Raw genomic sequence first — 26,500 nt, forward strand, 5'->3', positions numbered from 1 at the left:
TTCAGTTTTTTCAGGGAACTGCAGCAAAGTTTTTAACTGACCAATTTGCTGGGCTATCTTCAAAAGTGGGCTTACAGGTGTCCTAAATCCGTGTTCTATCCTAAGGTAGCCCGTTCCATTAGAGAACACCAAAAGACACGCACACCAAATTCACAACAGCTTAAGATTAGCCTCGCAAATCCTTTTTCCCATTAATCAAAACTTTAATAAACAGTGATTTTTTACCATTCATTCAACCAGTTTGCAGCAAGAGAGAGAGGAGCATTGCCTGTGGCAGGGTGGGGAAAGCGAGGCACTCAGGGAGGCCAGAGAAAGACCCACTGATTGCAGCCAACACTGAAAAGTTCAGGCAGTTGCTTGTCAGCAGTAAAGGAATCCTTTCCAGCAGTTCTAATAGCTCTCAAGTTTCCCCATTTAGGGAGGAAAAAGCTCCCCATGTCCCATGATCCTGTACTTGCCTAATCCTGTACATGCCTGTACATGCCTAAGGATTAGGCTTACCATAGTTATAAGCAAGGAATGCAAAGCAGATTATTCCAAAGAGAATAGCAGTTGACATCCCGTAGTGCCAAACCTATTCTTAGCCGAGAAGGACTTAAACGAGAAGGACTCTACCAAGAGGGACTTTACTGAGAAGGGTCTCTAACCCCCTAAATCTTAGAAGGAACTCCAACCCTCCTAAGTTAGGCCTCTAACCCAAGGTCAGTCAAGCATCCTTGCCTTTTATTGAGAGGAGCCTTTAATGGTCTCCGTCTTAGGAGAGACTCCAACTCCCCTGAGTTAAGCCTGTAACCTAATTCCATTCTTTTCCCGGGTATGCATATACCCAAAGTCATCCAATCAGTGCTATTTCTTTGGGTGAGAGTTCTCTCAGTATCATTCCTTCAGGGTTCGCCAGAAAGAAGTTACTGGACCCCACCACTTACCCCAAGTTAGCATCTGGGTCAGGGGTTTCCGCACTATAGTCCCTTCCATGGTCACTAGAAAGACGTTACAGGAAAGCAATTCCAGTCCAGACTCCATTCTTAGATCTCGTGCAAGAAAGAATTCAGGGTGAGTCCACGGTGTGAAGTGAAGGCAAGATTATGAAGAAAGCAGAGGAATAAAAGAATGACCACTCCATAGACAAAGCAAACCCAAGGGCTGCTGGTTGCCCATGTTTATGGTTATTTATTGATGATATGCTAATCAAGGAGTTGATCATTCATGCTTCCCCTTTTTAGACCATATAGGGTAACTTCCTGATGCTGCCATGGCATTTGTAAACTGTTATGGCACTGGTGAGAGTGGAGCAGTGAGGACAACCAGAGGCTACTCTAGTGACCATCTTGATTTTGGTGGGTTTTGGCCAGCTTCTTTATTGCAACCTGTTTTATTAGCAAAGTCTTTATGATCTGTATTTTGTGCCGACCTTTGATCTCATCCTGTGACTTAGAAGGCCTTAACCATCTGGGAATGCAGCCCAGTAAGTCTCAGCCTTATTTTACCCAGCTCCTATTCAAGATGGACTTGCTCTGGCTCACATGCCTTTGACAAAATAACACTAAGCTTAAACATTGATTTGCTCATTCATTCATTCATTCACCTCATGCCTTTGTTCCAGATTCTGGAATGATGGAAGTGTTTTAGTACCTTTAAAAAAAAAAAAACTACACTCAGTCAAACAGCTTTTTGACAGTAAATAATAAGTATATATTTCAAATACAGAAAAGAGTGTGTAAGAGCTAACTTTAGACTAACTTGAGGGCTTCAAAGGCCTGAACTCACACTCATGTCTTCTCCCCATATTTAAACAATTTCTTTAATACTACTTGTAAGGCACCCTAACAATCAAATAATAGGTCTAAAGTCCTAGAATGTGACCCTCTACCATCCATTTAGTCACTGTTAAGAAATATGATTTAAACGTGACCATCTGACATCGTGTGCCTCTTCATGTAATGCAGTAAGAAGGAAACATCTCTCACGTAGTATTCCTCATAAAAATGCAGCATCTGAGTCCAATCATGAAGCAACATCAGATAACTGCAAATGGAGAAACATTCAACTATATTACTGACCTATCCTATCCTCTTTTAAAATGTCTAGGTTACAAAAGCCTAAGAAGGCCAGGTGCGATGGCTCATGCCTGTAATCCCAGCATTTTGGGAGGCCAACATGGGTGGATCACTTAAGGTCAACAGTTCAAGACCAGCCTGGCCAACATGGTGAAACCCTAACTCTACTAAAAATATAAACATTAGCTGGGTGTGGTGGTGAATGCTTGTAATTCCAGCTACTTAGGAGGTATCGCTTGAGCCCAGGAGGTGGAGGTTGCAATGAGCCAAGATTGTGCCACTGTACTCCAGCCTGGGCAGTGGATACTCCATCTGTAAATAACATAACATAACATAACATAACATAACATAACATAACATAACATAAAACATAAAAGGCTAAGAAATGGTTCAAGGTTTGAAAAGGCTGAAGAAATGAGCTAACTACTAAACACAACTCATATTGCATCTTGGGTTGGTAAAACAGTTGACAGGACAATCATTCATGAAAAAGTTATCAAAATGCCTATGTGGTCTATAGATTGTTAATACCATATCAATGTTAAATGTCTTCATAATTGTCTTGTGTTTACAAACAAGAATGTTCTTGTTCTTAGAAAACACAACTATTTAGGGATATATACAAACAGAAAATAATAGTGCAAATATGATTTTAAAATATGGTGATAATTGCTAAATATGAATATTTGAAAGATTTTGTACTATTGTTTACAACTTTTCTGTAAGTTCTAAATGAGTTCAAATAAAAGATTAACAAAATGATTAAACATGTACTTGCCAATTAAGAGATCTGGGAAAATAAAAGTGTTCCAGTCCTACTCTCATGAGTATAAAAGAAAGATAAAGAAACAAGTAAAATATGTAATAAATACTTATAAATCATGATAAATGCTATTTTAAAACCCTACAGTGTTTAAATAAGAAATAATGGGACTGGGAAGGTTTCAATGGGAACCACTGATGTAAAGGTCAGGGACTGTCTCAGTGAGAAGGTGACATGTGAAAACCCGTCTCTTCAGAGGCGTGTGGAAACCCAGGGAAAAGCAACAGAAGCATCTGGGCCAGCATGTGCAAAGGTCATGAAGTGGGTCCCCAGGTTTTTAACCACAGTCTAAATTTACAAGACAGAAAAAAAAATGTGGCAGCAGGGTACCAGAGCAGCAGGAGTATAAAATCAGAACAGCCTATGGAATTATTTTGGACATATGAACATGGTTCCAACAAGTTAATACCACTGCAGATGGCTAAAAAACAACCACAGCAAGGAGCAAGCCAAGTTTTTGAAATGAAATTTCTTATTTGAGTGAAAAAATGAGAATAATCACAAGACCAATATGTGATAATTCATATAACAAGGTCACCTGTTACAGCCACAAACCAATCAGTATGTTTTCCAATGCAGAGGGTAGAAAAGATTATTGGTCCACAGCACAAAGATTATTTGTGCTGACAACTAAAGTCATCTTTGAATGAGAAGAAGAGTGACCTGGCCCACCTAAAATTTCCTCCAAAAGGATATATAAATACTTCTATGGGGGGATGGGTAATTCTTTGATTATACCAGAAATTCATAAATTCTTCATCAAGAATTGTAGCTGTGTAATGAATCTAAATTTGGAGTTCTATCACATATGTAATTGACAGAAGATTTGAAATACCATCTGTTATATTTAAACTTCAGAAATTTTCTCTAGAAATGTTCCTTTTCTCAAGGAAAGAAGACTCTTTAATACTTGTTTGGTAGAATAAAAAATGAGATGTTCCAACAGGCTGCCAGCAACATTTTTTTTCGAAAATACAACAGCTGAATTCACAAATTGTCCCAGCATTTCATTACTACATGTTCCTAAACTCATAAAAAGTCCTTTCAATACCAATCATTACAACAGTGAAAAAAGAGAAATAGAGCTCTACATTCTTGTTTTTCTATCTTTAAATAGGATTAATTTAACGCTTACCTATTCCTCCATATCTTTCTTTAACTTATCTAGTTATATAGTTTATTTTCCTAAAATTCCACATAAGTTTATACTCTATTTCCACATTAGCAGAAGGAAAAGCCTATTATGAACAGTTATTAATTTAAGCAAATCTGGAGTTCATCTAATTCCTTAATAAAAGTCAGTATGAATCCAATCAGCTGCACACCCCTTGCGTATGGTGATTAAGTGCTCCTGGACTGTATCTGTTCAACTTGACATCTACTTCGTTATGTTATAATTATTATTATTACACAAGATGGAGTCTTTAATTTACATCAGTATTTTACAGGCATTGCTTCACTGACTCCTCAAAACAACCATTTGAGCATTATAATCTCCATTCTATACAGGAGCAGACTAAAGCCTAGCAAAGTCAAGTTACTTGCCTAAGGTCAATGACTCAGTCACTATACAGTGAGTCCTATTATGTATGTGGTGGAGAAACTTAGTCACCTTTTGGTTGTAACATGAAATCTAGCTCCTTATTCAAGCACTCCAACCTGCCTATATTTAGGAATAGATGATGGCGCTCTCTCTCTCTCTGTATGTATGTGTACATATATCTGTGTGTATGTGTATATATGTGTGCGTGTATATATACACATATACACACAAATATATATATGTTGATATACATGTATACACATATATGTGTGTACATATACATTCAAAGGCATAATATTTTTATACCTAATCATTAAAATAATTTTTCCGGCCGGGCGCGGTGGCTCAAGCCTGTAATCCCAGCACTCTGGGAGGCCGAGACGGGCGGATCACGAGGTCAGGAGATCCAGACCATCCTGGCTAACACGGTGAAACCCTGTCTCTACTAAAAAATACAAAAAACTAGCCTGGCGAGGTGGCGGGCGCCTGTAGTCCCAGCTACTCGGGAGGCTGAGGCAGGAGAATGGTATAAACCCAGGAGGCGGAGCTTGCAGTGAGCAGAGATCTGGCCACTGCACTCCAGCCTGGGCGACAGAGTAAGACTCCGTCTCAATAAAAAAAAATTAAAATAATAATAATAATAATAATAATTCTTCCTTATGTTAAGAAAATCTAATATGAAACGTTTGGGTAAATTTGACTTTCAATCACCACAATACTTCAATTTTGTTTTCATTTGCTGTTTTCCTTCTCTCTTCCTCCTTCCCTCCCTTCCTGCCTTCTTTCTTCCTCCCACCACACCTTCCTTCCTACCTTCCCTTCTCTCTTCCTTCCTTCCATTCTTCCTTTCTTTATTTATTAATATACCCTGCTTTCTTCCCCAAAAGTTTGAGATACTAAATAATCCCCCTGCTCTTGTTCTCATCAGTACATGCACTCAATCCATGCTCTCTGTACCACTCATCACAGAAATAAGTACTGTAACGGTGAGGACTGCTCCCTTTCATATCTGCCCATACAGCACTCCTATTTTTATCCTACACATTGTTGAGGTCACCTTATTTTTATGACTTCATCATCCATCAAAGGCATTTCTGCTGCTCAGCATATAATCTAAGTAGATGTATCAATTGACTTGTCTCCATTTTAGCTACATTTTCTTTGTCATAACACCCTAATGCAGTGCACAAGACAAACTATACACATCTCCTTAGTGCTGCACTTAGGAATATTACACTTAGGCTCACAAGGAGCAAATGTCAACAGTTCATTGTTTTTTCTGATCTCACGTTACCATGTTAGTATTCTGAAAAGGGCTTCCCGTCTTCACGTGGAACGACCAGCTGTCAGTTAATCAGTGACATGGAAAAGAATAATAGTTAAATCCATGGGTTTTCCTACTGGATTTTGGAAAACTAAGTCACCTTCTTGTTTTCATTCAAGGGCAGTCTTTGCTTTTTTCTGTTAAGAGGGCTGGGTTCATCTGTCTAACATGAATAAAGGCACTCGGCATCATGTTGATGCCACTGAACTGCAGTCTGATAATTGATCTGCTTCCTTTATTTGCAGTTTTTGATTAGATGCCAGACCTCATTGATGTAATCCACTGTCTGGAAATTAAATTAAAATGAAGACTCCTTGTTTTCCTTTTAAATTCATCTCTGTACTTGAGTAGTATTTTCGTGGTTTGAGTATAATATGTGCGAAGTCTGTATCTATGTGAATCATGAGAAAGGAACGTACAACAATTATTTTGATCATTTGGGGAAACTTTTATTGCTGAGTGTTATCCCTTCCTAATATTTCACACTTTTCACATAAATAATACAAAATTATTGCCTAAGGACTTCATGGCTTTTTAAAACTCAGTATCACCCCCTCCTCAACATCATGCTTCTTTATTATGCTCACATTCCTCACGACACCTGTAAATGCTTTAGATAATACTTGTACTTCATTTTACCATTGAATCACACACATAATATACACGTCTATGCATTCGAAATATTTAAAGGAGACATGTTTTAATCCTTAGAGTAACCGTATGAATGAGGTAGTATTGTTATCCTCATTTGACGGTTAAAAAAACAAGTTCAAAAAGGTTCCCCTTTGGACACCCAAGTCATGAGGCCAGAATTTTAAAGGAGAGTTCACTCTCTTAATTACACTGTGTTTTAATTACATTGCTTTTCCACCCTTTCTGTCACCTCTGTAATGTAGTTTGGTCAATAAAAATAATTACAGGTAGTATTATCATCATTTTACAGCTCAGAAAGGCTAAATGACTTGTCTAAGTTCACACAGCTAATGAGTAATCAAGGCTCAGACTCAAGGCTTCTGACTTTAAGTCCTTTGTTGTTTCACTATATAATGTTGTCTTTAATGTTCACATAAAAACAGGAACCAAATTACAATTTCATACTATGAAGGAACAAGTTTTAATGCATCCTTTATGTAGATTCATTTTCTTCATGCCAACGAAGAAGCAAACCTACCTGGCTTATTATTTTTAAATAACATACACATGGATATATATTACACATATGTGGTAAGTTCAAGGATTTGGGGGTTGACCACAGAAAAGGCAAGACCCCAAGAGGCACTACCACAGAGCATGCTTTATTGCAACTTACAGTTGCATGAGAGAGGAAATTCCTCCCAGCAAGAGTACTTCCAGAAACAGTGGCAGGTGGTCACTACTCAGAAGGAGAACAGGTCAAGGGATCTCCAAGGGAGGAGAACTTGGAGAGGGGCTTACATGCCTAGGTTAGGGCATTCAGCAGCAAACTATCTGGATTAGAGGGATCAAAGGGCAGCAGGGTTTGGTGTCTTTATTGCTGGAGTTTGTCTTACCTATGGTTAGCAGATGCTCGGTGCAGACTCACAAGCTACGTAAAACAGGCAAGCTCTAAGTGTCTAAAAATATGCTTATTTAGGCTACATTTAAAGCAATTGGATGTGTAAGAATTTGAGTTTGGTTCTAGCTAACCATCCTAGCCTGCTATGAAGAAGTAAACAACATAGAGGCCAAATCAAGCTAATACACCAGGGCCTTTAGCCCGTTTCTGTAACACTATACGCATGAACATGGATGAGGCTGGAGGCTATTATCCTTAGAAAACTAATGCAGAAACAGAAAGCCAAATCACATGTTCTCACTTACAAGTGGGAACTAAATAATAAGAACTCATGAACAGAAAGAAGGAAACAACAGACACGAAATAGGTTCTATTTGAGGGTGGAGGATGGGAGGAGAAAGAAGAGCAGAAAAGATAACTATTTGGTACTGGGCTTAATACCTGGGTGATGAAATAATCTGTACAACAAACCCCCATGACATGAGTTTACCTATGTAACAATCCATCACATGTACCCCCGAACCTAAAATAAAAGTTTATTTATGTATATACACACACAAATCTCTCATCTACTGACTGAATTTCAGGTAATCTGTGAGACAGTGAAAAACAATAGTTAAATCCATGGGTTTTCCTCCTCTTTATATTTTTAACAAACTACTTCATAACCCTGATTTCACACTACAAGCAGAAAGAAACAAATGCCTGGGTTTTGCAAGCCGTATGGTTATTATCATCAAACTCAGCTAGCACCACAAATCATGGTATATGTTATTTTCTTAACCAACTGATATGTAAACTGGATCTTGGATTTTGCCTCTTCTATGTATTGTAGCCTCTATTCTGCCTTTAGCATTTTCTCCAAATGAAGTGTAGATTGTGAGCTGAGTTCTGGCTGCTAGCTATTTTTGGCAAACTGTTGACTCCTTACAATATTTATAAAATACCCTATCAAGAACTAAAGACTGTTTACAGAATCACTGAAATTTACATAAAAACTCCCTAGCCCTAGGTTTAAATCAGCATTCATAGCCATAGTGCGTGCCCAAAGTTTTCAACATATTTGTTTAGATACATGCAAAAAACTTTAGGGTTGAAAGGCACAAATGATAATGTTAGGGCAGTCCCTTAAATTTGCAGATCAGAGTAAATGATGTCTCAGGGACACAAAAGTAGATGACAGCAACAATAGATGAGAAGTCAGGAATCTTAGCTCAAACTGAGTTCCTGAACTATGCCATGCTGCCACTTCATAAATTCTTCACAGTTGGTCTTTGACCAAGAGAATACATCGAAGGTGGATAGTAAGAGGCATAACCACCGCCCCATGTAGTACTTTTAGAATGTTGACCCTTGTCAGATAGGGCTCCATATAATAAAAAAGACATAAGATAACTTGAGGGAATAATGATCCACTGATAACAGCATCTGGATACTGCTAACACAGCCCATATTATTTTCATTGGAAGAGTTATTTCTTTTATCAAAGATATCATAGACCTGATCATTGAATTTGACCAAAAAAACCTGGAATTCTTTAATCCTGTTTTTTTCTGAATTTTAAATTTATTTTTAATATGCACAGTTAATTATTAGAAATTTCTAAGAAAACACCATTACTGACTAAACCATTCCCTATGCTACGCAGAGGTAGTGGGAGGAAGAATGTCAACGTGCTAAGTATTTTTACCAACCAGATTCTTTTACAAACTATCAACAATCAGACTTTTCATTATGTTTAAAAGAGCTTTTTTCTCAAATTGGGGATTATCATATGTGGAAAGAAGAAAAATCAAAGAAGTTCGGGGGGATTCATTACTCACATTCATAGAGCCTTTATTACAATGTTTCCAAAACTTTCTAGAGACAGAATTCCATCTTTTGATAATTAAGAATAAAAAGGAAGGACTTCCACATATCTAAGTAATATTAAAGGCACCACCTGTGTAGTTTATAATCTATACATATTTACACTGATTAATGAACCTGCCAACTAGAATAGATGAAAATTAATCAGAAATTACATTTATAAATAAACATTACATAAAACTTGAAATAATGAGCACATTAAACTTGTTTGCCTAAATGTCTTTATCCAGAAGAGGAAGAAAGAGGAAGATGAGGAGGAAGAGGAAAAAGAGAAATGTATAGAGAAGAGAGCCCCAGATTAGGAAGCTAAAGATCTGAGACCTGGTCCTAATTCCAGTACTTATTAATGGTGCAGATTTGAATAAGCCAATACCCTCCTGAAGCCTCTGTTTCTCCCTCTGCCACTCTGTCAGGGCTGCTGTAAGTGAGTGTTTCTGGGAAACTACAATGGGTCTCCTGGGGAGTGAGAATTGACCATGTCTAGTCTTTTCAGGGAAGTGTGTGACCTGCTGTACAGGATTTGCCTGACATGGTCTTTGTCTCAGGGTTTTGCGTGCATTACATACTGGGAAAATGATGGTCTAGTCACACTAGATGAGCCTGCCCCAAAGATGCTGAAAAAGTGGCTGCCATTCGTCATAAAGCCCCACCCCAAACAACATTCTTTCATACAAAAACACAATTAAACAAGCAAAAAACTCTATAGGCAATTTGAATACAAAAATCTCCTCCTTCCCTGACCTTGCCCAGAGCTGAGAACCACTGACTTAGGTGAAGTCTACTTAGGGTTGAGTGCAGCTACAAGAGTAGAGTTAATTGGCCAGGCACAGTGGCTCATGCCTGTAATCCCAACACTTTGGTAGGCTGAGGCAGGCAGATCAAGACCATCCTGGCCAACATGGTGAAACCCCGTCTCTACTGAAAATACAAAAATTAGCTAGGTGTGGTGGTGTGCGCTTGTAATCCCAGCTACTCGGGAGGCTGAGGCAGGAGAATCACTTTAACCCAGGAGGCGGAGGTTGCAGTGAGCTGAGATCATGCCACTGCACTCTAGACTGGCGACAGAGCAAGACTCCATCTAAAAACAAAACAAAACAAAACAAAACAGTAGACTTAATTAACAAGAGTACTTTCTGGATAAAATATTGATAAGGTCCTAGGAATTGCTTAAGACATATTATGTGGTTTGAGGAATTCATAATAGCAGAAGTCTCCATTTATGTCACAACCAATGGAATAAACAGTTCAAAGAGTCAGTTTCATAATCTAGGAAATGTACCATTTTTATTTAAACAACTGTCTCTAAATTACTTTGGCCGTTTCTAATTAAAATTACTTTAAATATGTTTCATCTAATATAGTGTGGAGATTTTATGTTTTTATTGCATGCTTAGAACACTTGCAAATTCAGTAGGTCTAAAATGTAATTTTGACCTTTCCTTAAAGCATACATATCATTGTCAAATAATCTGAAAGAAAATCTGAAGCATAGGCTGGGCGCGGTGGCTCAAGCCTGTAATCCCAGCACTTTGGGAGGCCGAGATGGGCGGATCACGAGGTCAGGAGATCGAGACCATCCTGGCTAACACGGTGAAACCCCGTCTCTACTAAAAATACAAAAAACTAGCCGGGCGAGGTGGCAGGCGCCTGTAGTCCCAGCTACTCGGGAGGCTGAGGCAGGAGAATGGCGTGAACCCGGGAGGCGGAGCTTGCAGTGAGCTGAGATCCGGCCACTGTACTCCAGCCTGGGCGGCAGAGCAAGACTCCGTCTCAAAAAAAAAAAAAAAAAAAAAAAAAAAAGAAAATCTGAAGCATAAAAAAGGTGAAAAAAAAATGAATTTTTGAATGAAAGAGTCCTTTTTTCATTCAATCAGCAAAAATTCACTTTTGCCTTTTGTAACCATTTTGGAAATCTAGTTGACTAACCAGGGTTAGTACAATTCCCTACATTTTTATGTTTCTTATCTAATTTCAAGACAAAGGCAGAAAAAGGTTGTGTCTGGGCACAGCTGCCACACAGCATGAAATGAACCCCAGCAGAGTGGCCTAGTCACCAAGAGCAGCCAGCACATACCAAATTGGGAGTGATTAATGCATGATGTACCAACTAGATAGTCTAATTAAATAACAGTGGTTAATTACTAATTAGTATGTGACTTACGTAGAGAGAAGTACTTAGACTTGTCAGATGTTAAAAAGAACATTGAAAAAATCAAAACTCTGTCATTTCAATGATCTATTTAAAAATGATGCATCAGAGGTTTTTTTTTTGCTCTCATTTGCCTAGCCAAAACACACATTGAATAACCTGTTTTCTCTTTCGAAAACTGATGTCCTTATTCTACTTAAATAATAACATTACCTTTGATGTCATGAAGGACTATAAAGCCTAAAATGATATAATATTTTGAAGTGGTGGGGAGGGTAACATAGTGTCTAATATCCATTTAAACACCAGCATATTTGAAATATATCATTATTAATCAGTTGGATACATTTCGTTCTTACTTCTTACATGCTTATCAAGTGCATACTTAGAAAGCCCTGGTTTCAACTAAAAACTCCTCTAGTTAGCCAATCCAGTGACAAGCACTCAGAACACACAAATCTATTTTCTGAGTGATTCATGGTCCCTGGTCTTTGGGGTAAGAGGAGGGCCAGCAGAATCCCATCCTTGCTTTTAGAAATCATACAAGATTTCTTTCCACAACTGTGAGACTTGGTGGGTTTGGGTTTTTTCGTTTTTTGGCATCTACAGAAAAAAATACCATCTGTCTCCTCATCACCAAAAAAAAAAAAAAAGCAAAGAAAGAAAAGGAAAAGCTTGATATGGCATAGTGATGCCAACCTTTACTTTCAATTATTTATCACCTAAAACACACATAAACACACACACACACAGAGAAAGCTTCATAAATAATGTTTCCTCCTTTTGTGAAAAGTGTAGGTGGAAATACTACATGTATCCTCCTAAATGAATGGCTTCACCCAGAGCATCAGATTGATGCTCATCTTTACTAAACATTATTTTTTCACAACCTCACCAAAAATCCAACTAATCATACCTTTCCCATCTCCTTGGTGATAGTGACACATTTGCCGCCTTGAAACAAAAACCCATAAACAAAAGATAACACTCTAAAATCCACGACACTTTTGCCTGAAAGGAGGCTTAAGGATGGAGGGACTATTCTATAATTTATCAATTTATATCTGTGGCCAGAATAACACTCATCAGAATTTTAAAATGCACTTCTCTGAGTCCCCCCTAACACCTTACAGAATCTCTATTTTTGGCAGGCACCCAGGTGATACTGATGCAACCTAAATTATAAAGGTGGTTTGTGGGGCTCAGGGTACTCCACCAATACTTTGCATCATCCACAAACCTTCAGGCACTCTGTTCACCATTGACCTCTGCCTTCATCCCCATTAGCTCTTAAAGATGAAAGCAAACTGTGACTTTGTATTTCCACTAAAGAATAAAGGGAAATGTGGCAAGAAATCAGGGTGAAGAATTAACTGTCAAGTCATGTTTTGTTTCCTATCTAGTGTAAAACACTCATTGATTGAAATGTAGACTTATGGAGTGAAAGCCCTAGAGAAAAAAAATTAAATAATCCCAAAACAATAATTAAGTTAGGAGGAAGAAAGCTGAAGTAAGAAAGAGGAAAGGGCAACCATTCCTAGGGCAGGTGGGACACAGGGAGAAAGGGAGACTCTGCTGTGGCCATGGGGATGGTCCCGTTTCCACCTGGGAGGTGAACTGAGTGAATTCCCAAAGTTAGGTCTGCAAGCAAACAGTGCTAAATTACCCTTGCTAGCTTGGAACCAGGAGGAATGGCTTCACCCAGAGGCTGGGACTGGCTGGGTATCTGGCTGCCTTTAAGGAAAAGGGAAAGAAGCCAAATGTGCTACTGAACAGCACCAGGAGAAGCAGCAGTAGTGAGAGGTAGTGGACATAAAAACAAAGCAGCCAGGTGGGGTGCAGGGGAGGCAGAATCCTATGAACCCCACTCCAAAAAAAACTGAAGGGAGTTGGGAGAAAGGGGTAGTGCTATCAATCCAGTCAATGGGGGTGACCCACAGATTTACAGTTTATTCCTGGGTATTTTGTTTTACTCTTGTTTTTGAAACACAGAGACGGCAACTCTGTAATATTTCCAAGCTAGTGGGGTGTTGTAATTAAGCCTGTTCCCACCAAAATAAAACTCTCTACATCAAAATTTTCTTAAATCCCATTATATCTAAATGAGTTGTATAGTCTTATTTGTTGTTTGGTAAATCCAATTGTATCTCAATGAGGTGTATAATATTTGTTTTTGTTATTGTTGCTTACCTTCATATAACAAACAAATCTGTCGTATATATAATTAACAGACTGTTAGGGGTCAACTTGGGAAATTATTATACTTGTACTTATTTTATTGTTTCTATTAGGAGAATACATTCTGAATCCTGAATTCTGAAGAGTTAATTTATAAGCAAATTTTTGGATCAGTACATGTGGGTAATTGAGGACTTCCTGTACAACTAAATTCTGGCAAGTTCTAGCTCCTATAGGTATCTTTGCTACAAATGTTTATCCACAGTGCCCTCTAGTGGTTTTAATTCTCATTTCAACATAAACAAAAAAAAAATTGAGCAAAAGCTTTTTCATCTTATGAGATGAACAGATGCATGTAAGTCTTAGAATCATATAATCCAAAAATTTTATCTCCAAAAAATGCCAAGAAATCTTATTTGAGTATATTATATATATAATCAAAAATTAATCACTGATCACCATGACATAAAAGAAATACATTCTTCATGGAATCGATAAATAAAAGCCTTTCTGGATTTTATTCTTTTTCAATTAAGAATATCAGTATGGATACAATAATGACTGACTTCAGACTTCTTTCTAATTTAAATTTTCTTTTTCATTTTTTTTTAAGTCCAGCATCCCCTCTTTTAGATGATACACTGTTCTAGGACAGATCTTGTAGGTAGTACAAGTAATAATACCCAAAAAAGAAAAAATTGTCCTATGGTAACTTCATCATCTGTGTCTCAAATCTCCAATTTATATATTACTACTGTAGCCAGCAATTTTTTTTTTTCTGAACCGAGTTTGCTAAGGTTTTTCAGATGCCTCTCAACAAATAAAATCTCCTAAGTGAGGCCAATCATAGAAATTACAGCAGGCTTGTGCTGTTCTCAGGCTAGATGCAAGGTAGTGTGCCTTAAGCTTAATTAAATTATATTATTTTCACATACTTATCACAGCATTTCACAGAACACAGAAAAAAACACAGTACAACAAATAGAGGCTATAAGGAAAGATCACAGTAAGGAGAACAAAGAAAATGAAGGAAGAAAGAAAGAAAAGTGTCAACATAAAAGCACAACATCAAGGGGAAAAATATAGCAGTAACCAAAAGATGGGAGATACCAGTGTTCATTTTCCTTGCTACATCTAGGTGATTAACCATATAGTACAAGAAAGTACACCACCTGTGGAATTGGGTAGTGTAATGTGTCTTTTGATTATGCATAGATCTACTTATACTTACCAAATAATAGGAGGTTCGGAAGTTTGGAACAAAACAATGCAGTGGTTTTCAAAGTGTTATCCCAGATTTAGGAGCATCAGCATCACCTGGGAACATGTTAGAACTTCTCAGGCCATACCCCAGCTATTTCTACCTCGGGCTCATATCCTCCCTGGAAGCAGACACTTCATGTTAGGTCATGAGAAACTCAGCTCCTCAGGCACCTGGCCTACAGTCATTGGCCTCATCTTTCAATCTCATCTTATCCCCTCATCCTAACCCCAAGGCCTCATCAGGTCTGCTGAGGGAGCATGTCCATACCACCCTTAGTGACAAAGGGAAAATGCTTCTGTTATTCTCTGCACCACAGTGGGGTGACTGGAACTCTGTAAGGTTGCCATGGCCCCTCTACCTGCCATGGCCTATCTACCTAAAGCCAGTTCAGTTCTATTGTTTTTGTGCTGTGGGGGACAGGGACTTCTGAATATGGCTTCCCACTGCCCAGGCTTCACCGTGTAAAGGACACAAGTCTTTCCTTCTCTAGTCCACAGCTGTATCTGAGCTGTCTATTGTTCTCCTATGCCTCTCCCTTGAAAGTTTGTTGGGTTTCAAATCCTTTTTCAACTTCCAGTTTCCGGTCTAGCATGTCAGGAGCTTGGAAGTTGCCACTCCATCCTAACAGCAAGCAAAAAGCTGAGTGATCTGAAAAAGCAACAACTCTTCTTAGATCTGTCAGTGAAGTGAAGTCACAGGGCAAACCCTACACCAAACATTGGAGAGGCAGACAGGCAAATACAGAGAATCACAACTTACCAAAGGAGGAATTCATGAGCAGAAACCACTTCAGGAACCAATGCTGAGGTACAGAAATCTGAGCTGCAACTGATAAGCTGATGGAGGCTTGGTGTGGACAAGTCTGAGAGCTAAAAACTCCAGGGAACCCAGCCACGGAGGACCCTCACACTTCTGTGAGTCTTACCTCCAGGTCCTCACAGCGACTATCAGAGAAAAATCCCCCTGTGCTTTCAGCAGTGGGGAGGGAAGAGGAACCATCTGAAATATGAAAGAAAGGATATTCTGTTCTTTGCAAGGCCTGCCCTCCAGAGCCTAACCTCCTGGAATTTTATCAGAGCCTAACCTACCTGGGGGAAGGGAAATACCTAACTCCAGACCACTCTAGTCATCATATCCAGCCTAAGTTGGGGAAAAACTGTGAAGCACTGGTGAAGTTCAGAGCCCAGGGCCATAGGCTCATTAAAAGTCTGAAACCTAGACTGGGTGCAGTGACTCACACCTGTAATCCCAGCACTTTGGGAGGCTGCAGGCTGATCACTTGACCTCAGGAGTTCGAGATCAACCTGAGCAGCATGGCGAAACCCCATCCTTACAAAAAATACAAACATTAATTAGGGTGTGGTGGTGTACGCCTGTAGTCCTAGCTACTTCGGAGGCTGGGGCGGAAGGATCACTTAAGGCTGGAAGGTTAAGGCAGCGGCAGCAAGCCCTGTTCACGCCACTACTGGACATGAGCCTGGGTGACAAAGTGAGACCCTGTCCAAAAAAAAAAAAAAAAACGCAAGCAAGAAAGAAAGAGAAAAAAGAAAAAAAGTGTGACAATCAGAGAACTACAAAAGACTTCCCCTCCCCCCACACCCTACTAATGCACCACTGAAGGCCTATTTACTGCACTTCTTTCTATCCAGTACATCACGTCCTCCTTTCAACAAGAAATTACAAGGAAAACAATTATAGAGCAAAAACCCCAGTTTGAAAAAAACTGAACTGGTATCAGAACCAGAGTCCCATATGCCAGGAAAGTTGGAATTGTTAGACCAGGAATGTTTAGAAACTATCATTAATATGCTAAGGGCTTTTATCAAAAAAAAAAAAAAAAACTTGCAAGAACAGATGGATAACATAAGCAGAAAGATGAAATTCTAAGAAAGGATTTTTTTAAATGTTACAGATCAAAACAAGTGGATCAGAAATGAAGAATGCCTTTGATGGGCTCATTCATAGATTGGACATGACTGAGGAAAAAATATTAAAACTTTTTTTTGAGAATATGTCAATAGAAATCTCCAAAACTAAAAAGCAAAGAGAAAAAACAGAAAATAAAAAGGAATATATAAGAACCATGGGTTAACCAGGAAAGGTATAACTATGTGTAACAGGAATATCAGAAAAAGAAGTAACAGAAAAAAAAAAAAAACAATATTTGAAGCAACAATGACTGAGAATTTTTCCAAATTAATGTTAGACAACAAACCACAGCTCCACGATGCTCACAGAACACCAGGCAGAACAAGTACCAAAAAAAGCACATAACACCTGGGCATATTGTATTCAAACTGCAGAAAATCAAAGGAAAAAAATCTTAAAAGAAAACCAGAGGGAAAAAACCACCTTACATATAAAGGAAAAAAGATAAGAAATACATCCAACTTCACCTCAGAAATCACGCAATAAAAAGGGACTGGGGTGAAATACAGTGGTCCCCCTTATCCATGGTTTTGCTTTCCACAATTTCACTTGCCCTCTGTCAACAGTGGTCTGAAAATATTAAATGAAAAATTCTATATATAAATAATTCATAACTTTTAAACCATGCACCATTCTAAGTAGTGTGAAGAAATCTCACACCATCCCATTCCATCCCTCCTGGGAAGTGAATCATCTCTTTGTCCAGTGTATATATGTTTATATGCTATAAATGTATATAGTCACTTAATAGCCTTCTCACTTATCAGAGAACAGACAACAAAACAAAGTTTGATATAACACCATAAGATATTTTGAGAGAGAAACTACATTTACATAACTTTTATTACAGTATATTATCATAATTATTCTATTTCATTAATATTGTTAATATCTCACTATGCCTAACTTATAAAATAAACTTGGTCATACATATGTATGTATATATAGTAAAGAATACAGTTATATTAGTCTATTTTCACATTGCTGATAAAGGCATACTCAAGACTGGGATGAAAAAGAGTTTTAATTAAATTACAGTTCCACATGGCTGGGGAGGCCTCACGATCATGATGGAAGGCAAGGAGAAGCAAGTCACGTCTTACATGGATGGGAGCAGGCAAAGACAGAGAGCTTGTGCAGGAGACCTCCTTTTTATCAAACCATCAGATCTCATGAGACTTATTCACTATCACAAGAGCAGCAACAGAAAGACCTCCACGTATGATTCAATTATCTCCACTTGGGTTGTTCCCACTACACATGAGAATTGTGGGAGTTACAATTCAAGATGAGATTTGGGTGGGACACAGCCAAACCATAACAATAGTATATACAGGGCTTATACTATCCTCAGTTTCAAGCATCCACTAGAAGTCTCAGAATGTATCCCGTACAGATATGAGGGACTACCGTAATAAAGAGTTGAGAGAAAGGAACTCATTTTTTTCTAGAAAAAAAACCTAGAATTCTGTACCCTCTGAAATTATTCTTCAAAACTGAAAGAAAAATAAAGACTTTCTTAGATAAGAAAAAAAATGAGAAAATTTGTTACTAGTAGATGTACCTTGCAGGAAATGTTAGAACAAAGTTATTCAGAGACAAGGGAAATGATATAGGTCAAAACTTCCAATCTTCATGAAGGAGAGCATTGTGAAGGAACAAATGAAGTTAAAATGAAGACTTTTGTTTCTATTATTCTTAATTGCTCTGACAATTTGTTCAAAATAATAAGAGCAAAAATGTATCTGATTATGTATTCTCATGTGTATATGCTTAGGTATAGTTTTATATAAGTAAAATGAATGATAGCAATTATACAAGGGATGAGAGGGAGGAATTAGGAGTATCTTATTATAAGGTACATGCACTATCCATCAAGTGGTACAGGGTTATTGGAAAGGGGACTTAGATTACTTATAAATGTACATTGTAAACTCTAGGACAAACACCTAAAAAGTAAGAAAACAAGTATGGTGATATTCTAAGGAGAGAATATAAAATCATATAAAATATTCAATTTAAACCACAAAAGGCAGCAAAAGTTTGGAACACAAAAATGGAAGCAAAAAACAAGGGCAATAAAGACAAAATAGATGTCGACCGTGGGTAAGGTCTCCAGGAGGTGGAGGGCTAGAATGGGAAAACTGATCTTCCAGAGCCCCTTCCAAGGCTCCCAGAATCTTGGCGCTTCACTTGCCAGGCATAGTGTGCTTTCCTGACACTGCTTCCCCATGTGGTGCAGGAACAGAGAGCTTCAATACCCAGAGCAGCAGGGAGACATGGCAACAGAGGGTAGTCAAGCAGAGGAAGAGGAAAGTGGCCTCCAGGGAAGCCAGAGCTGACTGAAGTGCTCCTAGGAACATCTATTCATTGATATTGTACCAAACCTGACGCACTCTCATTTGTCAGAGGTGGCCCCAGGTGGGTGTCAGTGTCACACATAGGGGTAAAACTGTTCCTAGAGCAAACGATGATGAGAGAGCTGAAGGCAAATGCATACTTGAACCCCCAGATGGGGACTATGTGGGAGACTAATGGGTCTGTGAAAGAGAACTCCAGTCCCAGTAAGAAATACATCACATAAATAGGGTATCTCGGCCTGAGGGCGCTCACAGGCACTTCCAGACCTTCTGATACGATGAAGCAACTGGACCACCGGAGGCTGTCAGCCTACTTCAGAAATTATGCCATCAGTGATTGAGGCCAGAGATCCACTCTAAAGATTTAATCTTGGAAATACTGATGTTAGAGCAGTCCCTGACCATTTTGCACAAGGATACCCAGAACTGGATGCAGAAGCATCATCCATAGAATGTCAAAACAGGCTCTGGTCCTGGTGAAATGCTTGCAGAGAGAACCTGGTCAAACAAAGAATAAGGTCACAGCTCATGAGCTGGGAAAGAAGGCAGTGCTCCTGGGAGGAACAGCAGTGGCCCCAGGCTTCAAGTGTAAACCAGTGGAGCCCCAACCAAAAGGTGTGTCCCAGAAAGAATGTTGGAATATATACCGGGTACTCCAAGAACAGCTGGGCTGGAATACGCACAAAGAAACACAGCCTGTATATGAAAGAGTTGTGTATGCGCAACAGGTTTTAGCCTGTTCTGAGCAGAAAAGGACCAAAGACTGGAAGGTGGCACCTGAGCTCATCCTACCTGAGTCCCAGAGTTTTTGACATTTGAAGAAGTGGCTGTGTATTTTTCTGAGGAAGAATGGCAATTATTGCATCCTCCTGAGAAGACTCTACAATGTTGTAATGCAGAGTATCTATGAAACTGTCATCTCCTAGGATTAAAGCTAAAATATGACACTGGAAATGATCATCCTGTATCTTTCTGCACCAGAAATACAAATGTTAGGATGCAAAGTATCAAAAAAGACCAGAATGAAATTGCCCAGAAAACAACAGGCAGGGAAAATCATGGTGATACACACAAGGTACAGAAACAGTATGGAGCTTTTCCAAGGAAGTAAAGAAACTTGCCACTTGTAAACAAGAGCTTCCAAAACTTATGTATCTTCATGGGAAACATCACACAGGAGAGAAATCTTTTAAATCTCAGGAATGTGGGAAAAGCTTCAGTTAGCTCTGATCTTATTAAGTACCAGAGAATTCACACTCAACAAAAAACCTGTAAATGTCAACAATGTGACACGAGGTTTAGATGGAGTTCAGATCTTAGTAAGTGTTACATGACACATCAAGGAGTAAAACCATATAGATGCTCATGGTGTGGGAAAAGCTTTAGTCATGATACAAATCTATACACCCAAGTAATTCACATGGGAGAGAAGTTCTTTAAATGTCATGAATGTGGAAAAAGATTTATTCAGAACTTCCACCTTATCAAACACCAGAGAACCCACACAGATGAACTGCCTTATACTTGTATCATACGCAGAAGAAACTTTAGTAGGTGGTTGAGCCTTCTTAGACATGGGAAAAGCCACAGAAGAAGGACGGCATGTCCAGTGTCTCTAAACTGAGGATTTACCACATAGAGCTTCACCTTAGAAGTGATGAAAGAATACAAAATTATGAGGCATTCGATGATAGCAATCTGTCACCAATAGAACATTTGGGAGGGGTAGATCTTACGCTTCACAAAAAGGAATCTAAGTTGTCTTATTCAGCATTGCATTTTCAGTGCCTAGCACAAGTCTTAAACTAATGAGTATTTTATAAACAAAAAAATGAAAGTATACCTATGAGATATCTTTACCTATCTATCTATATGTATGTATCTGGTTATTCAAAGCTTCCCCACCCCCAGTCATCTAAATTCTTCCAGTATCAGGTGTTTGACAGATAACAGTCAAGACTTATTCTTCATTCTTTGTGAGGACAGATGGAAAGTAAGAGTACTTGGACCCTCTCAAGGGAGCTCACAGAGAATTACTAAGTTAGAGACAGTATTAATAGCTATCATTCAATCTGGAAAGCAGTCTTGGTCCTCATCCAGGTATCTGTTTCTTTGTAGGAAGCACAGATAAGTGGTGAATGATCTTTTTCTAACTTTCATTATGTGGACTGGATGGAGGTTTTCAAACTGGTGCCATACTGCTGCAGGGCCTAAGGGGAGGCCTGTATTTATGGCTGATCAGCTACAATTCTATTAGTCCATTTTTATGCTGGTGATAAAGACATACCCAAGACTGGGCAATTTATATGGGAAAAAGGGTTTAGTGAACTTACAGTGCCACGTGGCTGGGGAGGCCTCACAATCATGGCAGAAGGCAAGGTGGAGCAAGTCATGACTTACATGGATGGCAGCAGGCAAAAAGAGAGAGCTTATGCAGGGGAACTCCTCTTTACAAAACCATCAGATCTCATGAGACTTATTCACTATCACGAGAACAGCACCAGAAATACTAGCCCCCATGATTCAATTACCTCCCACTGGGTCCCTCCCACTACACATGGGAATTGTGGAAGATACAATTCAAGATGAGATTTGGGTGGGGACACAGCCAAACCATATCAATACTATTTAGAGGGCTTAGTATTATCCTCAGTTTCAGGCATCCACTAGAAGTCTTAGAATGTATCCCCTATGGATAGGAGGGACTATTGTAATAAACGGTTGAGAGAAAGAAACTCACTTTTTTTCTTGAAAAAAGCTAGAATTCTGTGTCTTGTAAAGTTATTTTTCAAAAGTGAAAGAGAAATAAATACTTTCTTAGACAAGAAAAAAAAAGAGGAAATTTTTTGCCAGTAGACCTATCTTGCAAGAAATGTTAGAAAAAAGTTTTTCAGAGACAAACGAAATGATATAGGTCAGAAACTCTGGTCTGAAAACTTCTTTTTCTTATTCTTAATCTGACAATCTGTTCAAAATAAGAGCAAAAACATATTTGATTATGTATGCTCATGTGTACATGCTTAGGTATAGTTTTGTATAAGTAAAACAAATTATAGCAATTATACAAGGGATGAGAGGGAGGAATTAGGAATATCTTGTTATTATAAGGTACATGCACTACCCATCAAGTGGTATAGTGTTATTTGAAAGGGGACTTCTATTACTTGTAAATGTATACTGCAAACTCGAGGACAAACATCTAAAAAGTAAGAAAACAAGTGTGTTTCTAAACTGAGGAAAGTTACCATGTAAAGCTTGACCTCAGAAGTGATGAAAGAATACAAAATTATGAGGCTTCTAATAATAGAAATCTGTCATCAATAGAACATTTGGGAGGGGTACATATTACACTTCACGAAAAGGAATCTAAGCTGTCTTATTCAGCACTACATCTTCAGTGCCTAGCACAAGACTTACATATAATGAGTATTTTAAAAACAAAAAAATGAAAGTATACCTATGAGATATCTTTACCTATCTATCTACATGTATCTGGTTATTCAAAGCTTCCCCACCCCCAGCCATCTCAATTCTTCCGGTATCATGTGCTCGACAGATATATAATGGTCAATACTTAGTTTCATTATTGATTCTTCGTGAGGAGAGATGGAAAATAAGAGTACTTGGGCCCCTCTCAAGGGAGCTCATAGAGAATTACTAAGTTAGAGAGAGTATTAATAGCTATCATTTAATCTGCATGAAAAACCAAGCCCAGGCCTCAGGGAACTTGACTCTGTAACTGCAAGAGAGGATTCAATGTTTGCCCTGGGAGAAGTGCTCCATTCTATTTGCTTCTCTCATAAGTACCCACTACCACAATGTCTTCTGTCAAGGAATTACAAGTAGCAAGGGAATGTCTGAATGCAAGGACAAACCTAGGTACCTTGCAAGCACTTCATATCTCTCTGCTTGCTGACTCTGTCTACATAGACATATAAAATGACATGAAGAGGGAGGCAGTCTTGGTCCTCATCCAGGTATCTGTTTCTTTGCAGAAAGCACAGATAAGTGGTGAATGTTCTTTTTCTGATTTTCATTATGTAGACTGGATGGAGGCTTTCAAACTAGTGCCATACTGCTGCAGGGCCTAAAGGGGGGGTCCATCTTTATAGCTGATCGGCTACAACCCTATGTATTAGGCCATTTTCATGCTGCTAATAAAGACATACTCGAGACTGGATAATTTATACAGGAAAAAAAGGTTTAATGGACTTACAGTTACACGTAATTGGGGATGCCTCATAATCATTGCAGAAGGTAAGGAGAAGAAAGCCAAGTATTACACGGATGGCAGCAGGCAAAAAGAGAAAGCTTGTACAGGGTAAACTCCCCCTTATAGAATCATCAAATCTTGTGAGATTTATTCACTATCACAAGAATAGCATGGTAAAGACCCGCCCCCATGATTCGATTATCTTCCACCGGGTCTCTCCTGTAACATGTGGGCATTGTGGGAGTTACAATTCGAAACGAGATTTGGGTGGGGACACGGCCAAACTATATCACCTATATCACCTTCTACATCTGAATACTCTTCAAGAAGGCCTGGAGATTTTGCAAGATTTATTTGCTGAGAACGGCAAGGACAGCGCTGTGATCTCTTAGCCTTGGTGCACAGCTAATACCAGGAGGGAACATCCTGAAGTGTCAGAGCAAAATAAGGCATGTGGCTTAGAGTGATGACCCCAGTCAAAGCAAGGCTGGATGGAGATTGTTTTCTAATATTATTGGTTTTCTTCTTGTCCCTATTGGTCAAAGTGACTATCTCTTATGAAAAGATAATATGATGTCAAAGGAAGTTGGAAGATACGGATTTACGTCAGATCCTAGTTTATAATGTTGGCCAAGGCTTCTATATATTTAGTATTTCATAAAATTGTACTTTTAAACGAAAATGACGTTTCATGTTAACTTTAGACATTAAACAAAACCTTGTTACCAAAGCACCCAGAAATGGCCAATGTTCACTTATTTGAAACAGAGGTCTTCAGGTATTTTTTCTACCAAGAATCCGTTCTAATCTTGTTTTCAAATTTGTAAAATAAGCGTAATAATTCCTACTTCCTAGGGCTACTGTGAGGATTAAACGCACACATGTGAGCATGCCTGACAATGACTGGCCACAGTAGACGTTTCCTAAATATTTAGAACTTTCTTCATTCTTCTTTCAGTTAGTTATTAGAAAATAAGCTTTGTCTACTTGTCCAGCTTTTAAGCGTCCTTCATTAATGAGTTTTCCCACATTTCTAGGTGGTATTTAGGCCCACTAATAATGGTCGGAATGGTAGCCTTCAGCATATTTCTTTCTAGAGGTGCTCCTCTCTAATCAGCCTGAAACAATACACTGATGTCGCAGCTTAGCTAGGTATACTGCTCATGGTATATTGCATAAAACCAAAATATACTAGAAACCCCCAACTTGAGATTCCTGTAATGGAGGGGAGGTAATGGCTAGGGGTGGAATTTTTGTAGACAATATTTATGCTATTAGGTGCATCCTCAAGCCAATAAAGTGGAAATGAAAAAGGAAAGAGGTGATTGTATAAAGTGGTCACTAAAAAGAATGAAAGTGCTAAGCCAAGAGGAGGAAGCTATCTAGGAGGAAAGGATCTCATTATATTCCCAAAGGCTGGAGACTATGACTGCCCCACCATCCTCCCTACAATGACCTGAGATTATGCCCTTGACACTAAAAGGGGAAATTCCACTTCCTGCAGAGGGCTCCATTCTCTTTGTGTGAATCCATGTTTGCTGGCATCCTGGGTAGCTGCTAGCATACTACCATTCCAAAGAATTTATTCATGTAGCTTTTAGAAAGAAGGGAAGTTAACTCAAAAATTCAAGGATGTACTGGATCAATGGACCCAGCAGTTATTGCTCCTCATGAGAATCAGCAAAGTCCCCAAAAACAAGTCAGCAAAAGAGCACTCCATTTTCCCAAAGCTGCTTACCCCTGTTATACTCTCTGTTAGCTTCAAAGCTTATCATGCAGGTCCATCTACACTGACATCATTAGCAGCAGGGTTCGAGAGCAGGAAACATGGTTCTATTTGAGAGATCAATTATTTATGGCAGGTGGCAAGAAATGATAACCTTTAGATGTGTCTGAGCAGAAACAGAGAATTGAGATTTGTTATTCCAAGTTCAGATACTCCACCATCATTTGAATACAAGGGCTCTGGGAAAAAGCATATTCTGATCCCCAAGGTTGTAGAAGAAGATCAGTTGCCAGGGCTTCTGACTGACTCATTAGTGCCTAGTCTGCCCTTTCAGCCCTCTGACACAGTCTCCCAGGGCCACATTCCCTGTACATCCTGACTACTCGTGTCATTTCCTTGCCATCTTAGAAAGAGAAAAAGCATACGTCCATGGAGACATGGGCAGTAAGGAAAGAAATGGCAAAATGAGATAAAGGAGAAAGGTGGCATTGTACTATATATCTGCCCACCACCTCCTCAGCACACGGCTAAGAGACATAAACTCCATTGCCTTTCTGAGGACACAAGAGAAAGACAGCATACAAAAGCTCAGGAACTAGAGAAATTGGCAGATTTTCATGCATGGGACAGACTGAAGAGGCGGAATGCTCCAACTCCAGATCCCATAGGCAGAAATGGAACTGAAGACCTGAACCAAGTGTGAGGGGATGTGGGTGCATATTTCAGTCTCCCAGAGAAGACAGGCTGAGCGGAGAAAGCCAAGAAAGGGTCTGTGAGAGCAGGGGACAGCAGGCTTTTTCACTTGTGTGCATTTGTGAGGACTGAGATTGGAAGTCAGGAATTCAGTTTGCCACTGTTTGAGGTGGCTGAGGCACAAGAGCATGTGAGTGGGTCAAGCCTACCCTGTGCTAGACTCAGGTCTCCACCTTTTCTCTCCCAGCAGACAATGACATGGCTACTCCCCATGGGCCTTTTAAAGTTTCTTCTAGCATCTCAAGAAACCTCTTCCTCCTTCATTGCCTTGTTCCCTCTGCCACAAGCCAATCCTGCTCCTGCTATTTCCATTTTCCCAGGGCAGGAGAGGAGGAGGGGCCCAGAGGCAGGGCCTAGTGAGTGTTACTGTGTTCCACTGTTCCCAGAAGAATGGGCACGATATCTGAGAATGGCAGGCAGCGTTGGGGAGAAAAGAATAAACAAAAAGGAATGATGGCCTAGTCTTTCATCAAGTAAGTTAAAGGCCCTCCTTGCTACCTCCTCTTTATTCCTTGAAAAACAGTAAATGGCAGGTAGGTGGGCATGGCGATGACCATGTTGGGGAGGAAGCTGTTTCTCATTTAAAGGAGGGAGCCACCTACAAAGTCCTGTCCCTGGCTCAACAGCGAAGCCCTCCCATTCTCATTCTTGTCTTCTTTGCCTTCCTTTTCTCCGTCCATGCTACCCGCTCCTTCCTACCACTGTGGGTTCAGACAAGGGACACTGGGGTAGAAGGAAGAAGGGACAGGGAGCCAGGGAAACTCTCAAGGATCAACAA

The 26,500-nt window shown here is 39.3% G+C and overlaps 1 protein-coding gene and 1 pseudogene across 1 annotated transcript in view; one reads left to right on the forward strand and one right to left on the reverse strand.

The window, feature by feature from the left end:
* The window catches only part of LOC112617278 (transmembrane protein 117), a gene marked incomplete at its 3' end in the record, with an annotated part of 544,094 nt that overhangs the window by 356,626 nt on the left and 160,968 nt on the right, over positions 1–26,500 (reverse strand). The window lies entirely within an intron of this gene.
* On the forward strand, positions 19,144–20,654 carry LOC112617285 (annotated as a pseudogene).

The sequence above is a fragment of the Theropithecus gelada genome, unplaced genomic scaffold (genome assembly GCF_003255815.1).
Source record: "Theropithecus gelada isolate Dixy unplaced genomic scaffold, Tgel_1.0 HiC_scaffold_15989, whole genome shotgun sequence".
Classification (NCBI taxonomy): Eukaryota; Metazoa; Chordata; class Mammalia; order Primates; family Cercopithecidae; genus Theropithecus; species Theropithecus gelada.